This window comes from Amblyomma mixtum, chromosome 3 (genome assembly GCF_055824585.1).
Source record: "Amblyomma mixtum isolate Tamu chromosome 3, ASM5582458v1, whole genome shotgun sequence".
Taxonomy (NCBI): domain Eukaryota; kingdom Metazoa; phylum Arthropoda; class Arachnida; order Ixodida; family Ixodidae; genus Amblyomma; species Amblyomma mixtum.
Window position 1 is genome coordinate 180,941,438 of NC_143014.1, and position 11,922 is coordinate 180,953,359.

The window sequence follows — 11,922 nt, forward strand, 5'->3', positions numbered from 1 at the left end:
TAGGCCGACATTTCTTAGAGAGGAACATTTTTTTTTTAGACACGAAAAATAGATAGTCCTGCCCATTGCTAGCGTTGAGAATGCGCTAGATGAGAAGAGAGCGACTACGGAAACGAGTACCGTCGTCTTTATGCTAACCAGCAGCGAACGAGAATGCTTGTGTGGTGCATAGACGCAGAAGTGTGTACCATGCAAAAGAAACAAAAGAGAAAAATGAAGAGAAAAATTAAAGAAAACTACAGCTGTACGTCGTTTTTATTCCAGGGCCGGAGACTGGGACATCTCCTTCCTCTTCGGCGTTTTCTGCAGTGCTTTTGGCGCACCCCACTGTGAAGCAAGCTTCTCTTCTCAAGTCCTCCAGACGGCAGCGTTCTCGACGCCACTTAATGCTGACTAGCTTCTTGATCTTGGGGTCTTGCGCAGTAGCCTGTGTAGCAGCTTCTGCAGCAGTCGCATTTTCTTCTTTTCTTTTTGTCTCGCGGATCTCCTCCTGCAGACTCTGAAGTCCTGCAAACAAACCTCCATGCAGCTTGGTACACGGCCGCCGTCGTGTTCACAATATATATTCTAAAGAGTACGGCTGCGTATTCTTTACTTGTGTTTCTGGAAGAGAGCGCCGGCCTTGACGGTGCCTTTTAGGTCTGCTGCTCAACAAAAACGAGAAGGAGAGTGATCCTCATTCTAAAAGCTGGAGGATGCCGAAACCACCTTTGTGAACTAGCTGTTTGAGCGTGGCCAGGAACCACCACCGCGATCGTGTAGTGTCAAATTAAACACCTTTATTAGTTGAATTTATTAGTTGAATTAGTATTTTAGTATTAAATGATCATTAGTAGTATTATGAAATACATTAGTACTTTAGTGTTATATACATTCAAATAAAGTTAAGTGAAATACCTGTACACGTTTCAAGGGAGCTTGTAGGCAGGCTTGAGTGTTTACGGTTTCAGGTAGCATTATAGCGCATATACAACCGAAAAACAGAAGACAGAATGGACACAGGACAGGCGCTGTGTCCATATAAGCTGAAAATAATGAAGGAGTGCATCGTTTCAGACCAAGCAGTCATGGCAGATCCGGAACTCGAGAAGGAAGTTGTCTGTAAAATAGGAATTACGTTTGGTTGGCATTCGCATGTTATGGACAGCCGCCTAGCCAATACCCCTTGAAGTAAACGTATGTAACCGTTGTATCCCAGCAGTACTCATCTATGGAACTATAGCTAAGAGGCTATCGGAAAAGCCCGAAATTATGCCGGCAGCGAAGCGAACGACTGGAAGCAAAACGATAGGTCTAGTAACGTTAACAGAGTGACAGCAGCGAGGGAGAGAGTACCAACACAAGCTGATTATGTATAGTTGAAATCAAGAGAACGAAATGAACCTGAGCAGAACAACCACAGCTTCGCTTAATCCTCTGCCGGCGCAGAACAGGTTACCAGTGTCTTCAGAGTAAAGAAAGGATACCACGGTAAAAGAAACAGCGGTGGGCGGCAGAGGCTTAAGCGAAGCTGTGAAGTTGAGAGGTTGAGAAGTTCGCTGCGAGAGGATGCACCGCAACTGGCACAATCTTTACCTGGAATTGGACAGCGTATCACCAAGTCTCGCTTCTTTGTTGCGTCATTCTCTGCAGCAGAGGCCAACACCTCCAATAGGGTTTGGGAGTGACATGGAGCTCCTTTTTTATTTTGCTAGTCCTGAGCAGGCGCTGCGAGGATGGGTGCTCGTGTACTCGTACTCCAGCTGCTCCAGTACTAAGTGTTGGCCCCCTGCTGCACCCCTTGGAGATACTGAGGAGGCTTAGGACACGATACTGCTTAGTGGCTTCACCCGCAGAGAACACGAGATCGATGGTTGCGTTGTGCTGCGTGCCGTCAAGAAAACGGCACATGACCCAACACGCTTGTGGAGCACATGCATACGTGTCCATGTCCACCATAAGGCACGGTTTCGTACTAACTCATACCCTGCCGTTCATTTTTTCAAATAACGCCGCGCACATGCCTGTAAGGAAGACTGGCAGATGCTACGGTAATGATGGTCTACAGAACAGCGGCCGTTTTCCTAAGGCAGATTCTATTCATTTGCTGTCTCTGCAAACGGCGTTTCGAAAAAAAAGGGGGGGGGGGGGTTGAAGATTGCAGAGGAAAGAGAAAAAATAGGCAACCGTGACCTTTTGCGCCAGTCGCGGAGCTCGTGGGCTAATTGTGCACTATATATATATATATATATATATATATATATATATATATATATATATATATATATATATATATATATATATATATATATATATATATATATATATCAAGGAAGGGGCGCAGCCTCGATAAATGAAAACAAAAACTTGCTGTTCTCAGGACTCACGCTCTTTCCCCTTTTTGGCCTCGAGAAAGGTAACACTAGAACATCAGTGAGAGAGGGCAAAGATTTTAAACCGTAAGTATGAGTTTACGTCGTTACTGTTGTTTCCGCATTACACTGTTCGGTCTCTGCGCAAATGCACCGTAACCGGATAAACATAACGATAAGGAAATAATAGAACCGTTCGTCAGGACCATGGTCAGAGCGGCTTTACCAGTTCAGTGCACATGCTGACTGGCCTGTATATGTACGGCCCTTATTTTTTATCTACCAGCACGCTTGAAATGGAGTAGCACGCTTGGCTTTAACTGCAGATCCAGCTGCGAAAATCAAACGCTAGTCCTTTACGTGGCCGTTACCGCCGCGCAGAGCGCTGCTTGCACGCTCTTTATCTTCCTTCGTTTCACTCACGAAGTAGTAGCCTGTTTTCAGTGACCGCAGCTTTGTGTACTCTCTTTGCGATGAACCTCCCGCGCCTGTACCGCTCGGTCCAGCGGCGGGCGTACTCGTTTCTAGCGAAAAAAAGAATTTTTCAAGCCAGCCGACCCGTACGTACAAGGGCCGTATTATGCGTCGCCTCGGGGGCAGTGCGGCGAAAGGCCAGCTCGGGTGAAGAAGCCACGACGACATCTGCCGCCGCTGCGTCCTCCGTGGCTGTAGCAGCAGCAGCAGCGCGCGCATGTGTCGCGTGCGAGTGTCGTGACCTGCTGGTCTCAAATCGGCGAAAAAATATGCGCCGGCGGGCAGCGTGCATGCGCTCCCTGCGCGGGAGATAGAGGGTCCTGTCTCCGCCGCTGCCTCGCCCGCCGCGCGCGCCTCTCATTTTCTCTCGGGAACTGGGTGCACGCGCGCAGTCTGCGAGACGCGGGCACTGCATGCGACGACCGGGAACAATGCTGCCGCCGCGGGGTTTTCGTATTCCCCGTCTTCTTTTTTCTTCTTTTCCTAACATGTCCACACAGCCTACGCGCGGGACGTGGAATGTAACGCCGACGCTATGAGCGTTATTGGTTAAAATAATTAACGAGTTGTAGGTTATGAACCGTACGCAGCGACAATAATCGCGCAAGCTACACTTTTCTGACTTAACGACCGCCTATACCCAGCTGAGCAATCGTGGCTCGCGCACGCGAACGGCTTGTGTATGAGGGAATGAATTGTATACGACCATGGAAAATCTTCTCGCGATACGTTTTCACCTTTCAGCGCAACTTCACGCCTCCCTGGTCGTTTGTTAGACGAGAAAAAGACGAGTCCGCTCAGCGTTGCTAGTTGGTGAGTTCGCGCCGAACTAACTACACGCACTTCCGTTAAACGCGGTACTGCCAATCAACGATACGTTTCCCTCTCGTTTTGTAGGGCAGCATTCGGGAACTGAGGTTACAGAACGAGACGAATCGAACTGTTTTTGTCTTTGCTAAGTTGGCTTGACACAGCTTGAGTACCATACGTCGAACGAGTGATCCCTCGAGAACAGTCCGTGCGCTGTGCCACGCAGGCAATTTCTTTCCGTCGAGGTATCTGAGAGGTTTACTCACTATACGTGGTAGCCAATCAACTATATCTGCTCTCTCCTTGAAGTTTAAAAGCTAATGAAACTCATCAGCATATGCGTTGCTCTGCTTTTTAATTTTCTTCTTCTCTCAACTGTGGTAGGCTTGGCCATCGTAATTGCGGCCGGACTTCACCGTTCTTTTTTTTTATGCGAGCAAAAAGTGCAGCGCTCCTCGTTTGCATCTCGTATTCGTTAATGTAGGCAGAGGTCGCATATATTAGGTGCTGTCTCGAACCAGGGCGAAGCCTAAAAATAAAGCTAATCGAAAAGCGGTTTACTCTGCCCCTTCGAGATCACTTGGAATGCGGCCAGCCACTCGCTCTCCTGTAGAAGCTTGCTTTCTATGGTTACGAATTCCCGGGTCGCAGAATGGTTGCACGCACACCACTTCCCGGAAACACAAACCGCGGAGGTTGTTTGGATGTGGCCAGCCAATAGATGGACGACGCAGCCTACATGAGGAAGTGGGAAGCAGAGACGCGGACGCCGTAGGAAAAGCTCTATGGCGGTGCATCCTACGCACATTTGTATATAGAGTGGACATGAACAGGAAAATAGAAATGAGAACGTAGAAATGCTAAAATATTTGTCTAGGGGGGTTAAATAACGGGGTGATTCGTCTCTACTTACACCATGCGATATCCACTCTGCCTAACTCGAAACAGAGAGTCTAAAAATTTATCCTAAATTAGCAAAAATACTGTAGTATTTTAATGAGTTCTTGTCTGCATCGCCCATTCGCTTTTAATTTGTCCTCTGCAAGAAAGTTTTCAGCTTCGAAGTTTTTGAAGTGAATTACTTCCTCCCCGACACATAAGCACGTTGTTGCAGAACTACAGAGAAAAAAGAAACGCCGTCAACTTGTATTAAAAGGTTCACGATCAATGTGCAGGTAAGCTCCGGGAAAACAACAGACATTTCAAATAAGAGCGCGAATGAATTTGAGAGCATGAGCGAAGGCATAAAATGTTTACCCCAAACGTTTACCGCATTACGAGGCTTTTCGTGCGAAGATTAGCCTGTGAAAGACAGATGTCATGACTCGCGTCTTCGGCTGTAGTGACCGGTATACGCGTACCGGCAGTTCACCAACCACGCCCTCTTACGAATATACCTTTTATAAGTTCGGCGACAGGTTGGAGATTTACATTGACCGCAAATCGTACCTGTTTCGTGAATGCGTTCAGCCACAGTTACGACTGCGAACGCTCACGAAGGTCATCCATCCACAGCTTTGCGCTACGCAGTATATCATCGACATCCGGACCTGTAACGAGCACCGCTGCAGTACCAAGAACTCTCTTCACCATTTGGCGACCGGCCCTCTCTCCAGCAAGTCGGTCATTCCGAGTCGGATGCGCTCCAGCGGCAGCGTCTTCCTCGCTCGGCGACGGACAGCGCACTTCCCTTGTGCGGAGCGAAGCGCGCTCGTCTCGGATAGCGGGACTTTTCCGGCTGAAAAGGGCGCCCCTGACGCCCGAAGCGTGATTTGCCTCATGAGGTTCCGGTGTTTGTGGCCGCCAAGATTCCCGGCGCCGATAAAAGGGAAGGCCTTTCTTGTTTTGCCGGCTCCGCTGCGGCAGCGCGCGCGAAGGCGGAAACAAAGGCGATTGTTCTTCGCGCGGAACTGCTTGCGGTCGCAGCCATTTGTTTGCCGCGTTTCTGGTGCTGCTCCGACTGCTGCGGGCGCTTGGGCCGACGCGCTTTGTGCGCGCAGAAGCGGCTCCGTGCTTTGGCTGTGGGAGTCTGCGGCGGAGGTGACTGCGAAGAAAGTAGTGCACCGCCGACGCTCTGGAGACGCGCGAGGGGAGGAGGACTTGCTTTGCATAGAATGGTCTAATGAGGTCGTTGTTTACCCGGTTTGCATACCCTGTTGGGAACCTTCGCGGGCTTCGCTTTTCTTTTCTTTATTTGAAAGCATTCCTCTTGCTTTCAGGCGTACAAGATGAGAGTGATAAGCAAACTCAATTGTGCGCCTCTATATCACTGCCTTCGCTCGTGGCTCCATTGTGCATTACAAAGGCAACAAATTGTTATTACTTTTTTTTCTCCCGGTGCAGACGAGAGTTGGGGCTGTTGAAGGGGAATTGGTGCCGTTCATAGTTGGGACTGTAGGTTTGAAAGCGTGCCAGACACAAGCCTTATAAACCTAGAAACGAAAAAGAACCCAGCCCTCTGACGTCTTTGTTTTTTGAACTCGTATTTACGTGTACCTAGTTGTGCAAAAAATGGTACTGGCGTACGTTTGACTCGCCAAGACTTGGTTCTGTGCCGCCCACCAGTTTAGCCGACAGCAGAAACGGCAAGTTGAGCGACTAGAGCGAACGAATTTTATGCGTATTCCCGAAATAAAATTTGTTTTCCGGCGTCATAGGCTTTGCTCGTAGTTTCTACTTTTGTTTTCATCAGAATCACTTTATCAAATTGAAGCTACTGTTTATGACAGGCACGTAGCCGAGGGAGGAGGAGGATGGGGGCTGGGGGGAAGGGTCCCACCTGAAATCAATCCCCACCTCGTAATCCTTTGTTAGAAATTACACTGGGTCCATCCGAAAAAAAAAAAAATATCCTGCCTATGGGCTTGGTGTATACCCCCGATGATAATGTCTTCCTTTTGAATAATGTGAGGCGTGTGTCGAAAAGATGTTTCAAGAGGGTTTAAGCGCAAGTTTTATTCACTTCGCTAAGAATGGAGTTTTACCATAAACAAGCGAAATTTATCTGAGAGAACAAATAAATATCAAGCGGTTAAACACGCGCCTAGGACTGGCAGATGTGCTTAATGTCCGTTCCATAATCCCCATGGCGCTGTCTCCGGCAGCAACACCATCAACGAAGCCGTCAAAGCTCTCTCCAGGGCCCTTCGAGACGCAGCAAATCCAGTCCGCGATCAGCCTCACGCCGCCGCGCGCGCACACACGTACACACGAGAGAGTGGGCTCTTCAAACATGCGGTCATTTCACGAGGAATAAGAGGGGCGTTTTATGTCGACTTTTCCGTCATTGCGGCGTGCGTAACTCGTTATTACACGCGGCAGTCAAGAGAGAGCGGACTTCATAGGTGCAGCCTTTCCAAACTTCTCTTCCTCAGCGACTGCTCGGGCGAAGCGGCTGGGCAGGGAGCGGGGGGATTAGCGCAGTTTTAATGCGTTTTTGATGGCACCTGAGCTCGGTGCTCGGCCGAAAGGCGGCGAGTGAATGGCGGCCGGCTGTCGAAGGTGACTGTCTCGTCTTCCCTACACACCGAATTCTTGGGCGGAATTTCTCGGGCCGCTGATCCAATGAGGCTACGAAGCGGATGCCCCCTTTCTAGGCTCACAGTGCCATGACCCCGTTCGCCGAATCGGCCGATCGGCGCCTCGGAGCGAAAGCGCACGCTGGCACTGCGGCGGCACTTTCGCCGGCGCGCGCTCCGCTGTCTATCGCTTCATCGCCGCTTTGACGCCAGACCGAGGTGAGACGGCCCTTTGCCCGCTGCGTGAATCACTCTTGCACCGACGTAGCGCAGCGACGGCGACCAGTCTGTGCTGGCTTTACCCACCGCGGGGCACGCGAGAATAAAGAACGATGTACGACAGAGGGCACGTACGCTCCTAATCCAACACTACGCTGCTAGTAATCCAGTTTAGTCGGGTTCAGTTCGGATAAAGGCGTGACAATGATCACATAGATGCAAGCGCAGAACGCCTCTGTTGCAGTAACATTGCCACTCGAGCAATGCGAAGTAGCATGCATGCGGGAACGTGCGGTTGAACCACGGGCAGAATTTACAGCTCCACGCGCCGGGGAGTTTGACTACAGTGGGAGCCGAGAAGCTGTGCACTACCATGAACGCTTTGTATGCTCAAGGAAAGTTGAGCGTTCTTGAGTCCGGTCTGTTCAGCTAGGTTCACATGAACTTCATCCTAAAAGCAAGCATAAGAACGTGATATATACCGGGTGTCCCAGCTAAATGTAACCAAACTTTTAAAAAAGGCGAAGTGTCCTAGTCCAGTGAAACCAACTCAGAGTTGTTCATAGTCGCGTGGCCTAGTCTTGAGTATTTTTTTCGCCCTTCAAAGTTAATTCATTAATGAAGTTTAATTAGCTAACTTTTTAAATATTAACTTCAGGAAGAAAGTGTCAATGCAAAAGCTTTAGATCACCTCGAAAAACCGCTAGTAGTGTTGTTTCCGTCAAGTTACGATTTACGTAGCTTCATTTATTGGCCTTAAAAGAAAGTTGTCACGTGACAAGCTGCTCGCTCACTTCTCTGCCCCAATGTGCATCCAAAGTCTCATCGAGGAGAGTACTTCAGAAAAAATGGATTTTATTCTTTGAGGCGCTTCTTAGGACGTTGAAGTGGCACAGTTGTCATATGGAAGCTTTTTCTTAATGTGTGGGTTATGGTTAAAGGTCGGTAAAAAAACTACTTTACGTAACTATTACTTTGCTGCAAATATCTCAGTAAGCTGTTTCTCAAAGCGATCTACAACTTTTCCATTGACACTTTGTTCCTCAAGTCGATAATTAAAAAGTTAGTTAATTAAGCTTAACTAATTAGTCAACGTTGAAGAACGAAAAAAATACTGCAGACTAGGCCACGCGACTCTAAAGAAACCTAATTTGGTTTCAGACGGCTAGGACACCCCGTGTTTTTTAAAAGCTTGGTTACATTTAGCTGGGACACCTGGTGTGTACACACACACACACACACACACACACACACACACACACACACACACACACACACACACACACACACACACACACACACACACACACACACACACACACACACACACACACACACACACACACACACACACACACACACACACACACACACACACACACACACACACACACACACACACACACACACACACACACACACACACACACACACACACACACACACACACACACACACACACACACACACACACACACACACACACACACACACACACACACACACACACACACACACACACACACACACACACACACACACACACACACACACACACACACACACACACACACACACACACACACACACACACACACACACACACACACACACACACACACACACACACACACACACACACACACACACACACACACACACACACACACACACACACACACACACACACACACACACACACACACACACACACACACACACACACACACACACACACACACACACACACACACACACACACACACACACACACACACACACACACACACACACACACACACACACACACACACACACACACACACACACACACACACACACACACACACACACACACACACACACACACACACACACACACACACACACACACACACACACACACACACACACACACACACACACACACACACACACACACACACACACACAGGTGTCCCAGCTACCAAGCTTTTGTAACCAAGCTTTTAAAAAACATGGGATGCCCTAGCCGTCTGAAACCAAATGAGGGTTCTTCAGAGTCGCGTGACCTAGTCTGCAGTATTTTTTTCGTTCTTCAAGGTTAAGTAATTAGTTAAGCTTAATTAACTAACTTTTTAAATACTAACTTGATGAACAAAGTGTTAATGGAAAAGTTGTAGATCGCTTTGAAAAACGGCTGACTGAAACATTTGCAGCAACGTACTATTTATGTAAAGAAGTTTCTTTTACCGGCCTTTAACCGTGATTCGGACAATAAGAAAAAGCTTCCACGTGACAACGGTGCCACTAAACGTCCCAAGATGCGCTTTAGAGAATAAAATCCTGTTTTTCCTGAAATCCTCTCCTCGATGAGACTTCGAGTGCACATTGGGACAGAGATGCGAGCGAGCAGCTGGTCACGTGATAACTTTCTTTTAATTCCAATAAATAAAGCTACGTAAATCGTAACGTGATGGAAACAGCACTACTAGCGGTTTTTCGAGGCGATCTAAAACATTCTCATTGGCACTTTTTTCCTGAAGTCAAAAATTAAAAAGTTAGCTAATTAAGCTTAAGTAATTAATTAACTTTGAAGAATGAAAAAAATACTCGAGACTAGGCCATGCGACTCTGAACAACCTTCAGCTATTATCACTGCACTAGAACACTTCGCCTTTTTTAAAAGGTTGGTTACATTTCGCCGGGACACCCGGTATATATATATATATATATATATATATATATATATATATATATATATATATATATATATATATATATATATATATATATATATATATGTATGTATGCATGTGTGTGCGCGTGTGTGTGTGTGTGGTAATTTTCACATAACTGCAGCAATGTTGAGAGCATCGCGTTTTAAGCATGTAAGAAAGCCATATGGAGATGATGCATCCATTTAGTGGCGCGCTGTGAGGGCATGCATTTCGGGGATTATTGCGTGGTTTCACGCTGAACACCTTAAAAAGTCACCTCCCAACGAGAAGGGACATGAACCTGCGCCCGTGTACGCAACAGAAAAAAACCTGAAAAGTCCACAATGCTTTTATTTGAGGCACCTGATTTAAAAGAGCCATGATACGAGTCAAAACACATTGTTTGGCTGAAATTGTATATTGTGCAAGTAATTGCCTGTCATTTCATTTGCATGTGCAACCTGACACTTTCTAGGAAAAATCCCGAAAGTACACGCACAAAGCTGCAAATGCTACCCTGTGCACTTTTCTTAAAGAAAGGAATTGCATTAAAAGGTTGAGCCAAAATAACATCTTGCAGTCTATTGGAAGGAAGGTGTCCTCATCACGCTGAAGTACCCGCCAGTAATGCAATGGGTAAGAGCTTTCCCCTGGCCTGTTCTTCGGCCTATCTGGGGCGAAATGCTTGGAAAATGGGTCTTTGACCCCACCCTGAGTAGACGAAAAACACCTTGTGCCATGGCGCTATTTGACCCCAAATGCCCTTGCACCATACAAATTCACTATCATCATCAGTTTATAGATATTTTGTCAGTTTTCGTACATCTACCGCCACGTCTACAACATTGTGTAATTTGCATCATTCCAGCTTGCCCCAGTTCCAAGCTATCGAAGAAGCTATCCATCAAGTGCGGCAGCTCGCCCTTCATGTAATACGCGTAAATAAGACATTCGTGGACAAAAACAAACAAACAAACAAACAAACAAACAAAAACAAGCCATTGCTTCCCCTTGCTTGCTTGTTTTAAGCACTTCGTTTTCGCGTTGAATTTTTGAGCGGCAAAAAGGTGAATCCTCCCGTCGTAGTCGCTTGTTTTTTTTTTTTGACGGTCTCGTTTTATTTTTATTTTAGCTTTATTTTTAAAGACATCGATCACTCTTTTCCCCTTTAGGAAAAGAGGCCTATTGCATCAGCACTGGCGGAGAAAATTCACGTCACGCCGCGCCTTTCACACCTGCACTAGCCTTCGCTGGCGACACACATAACGGGGACGGGAAAGGGCAACCAGCGGGTAGTCCTACTGCGCACCATTCCACTAATGACGATTCATTAAGCGCAGCGGGGTTTGCGAATGGCTGCAGCTTCAGCCTGGTGCGGCGCGGTGCCCGCGGGGCTCGGCCAGAAGGGACGATAGCAATGACCACGGCCGAGAAGTGGCACACACTGAACGCCCCATTGAGAACAAACCGCTGCCGGTGAACGGACGCTCGGGGGGATATAGCCAGCCGACATGGCGTGCGTAACGAAGTAGCCGGCGACGAGGAGACCAGCTTGGAGCGAAGTGCCGCAATAAAGGAAGACGGCTGCATGCAGATCTTGAAGAGAAAAAAGGTGCCGATTCTCACGCTAATTGCACCGTCTCATGGGCGCCCTTGGCTGATTAACTGCATACGCCAACACGGCAGTCGCATCTGGTTCCGGGAACATTGCGCTGTTTGTGCAATACTGCGCTGACTCGAGCTTACAGCTTTAGTCCTAGCTTCTGCAGCTCTTGGCGCGGGCAGCAGCGCACACATGAGCCATTTGGGGCGTCGGACGTGAGGGGCGACAATTGCCCTGTTGCAACTCCG

The 11,922-nt window shown here is 47.8% G+C and overlaps 1 long non-coding RNA gene across 1 annotated transcript; it reads right to left on the reverse strand.

The window, feature by feature from the left end:
- Positions 1–237: 237 nt before the first annotated feature.
- Positions 238–5,444, reverse strand: LOC149352916 (uncharacterized). The gene is made up of 2 exons (XR_016290883.1): positions 5,085–5,444; positions 238–507 (listed from the first exon to the last, which is right to left on the reverse strand). It is a non-coding gene; the product is annotated as an uncharacterized LOC149352916 (long non-coding RNA).
- Positions 5,445–11,922: the final 6,478 nt, after the last annotated feature.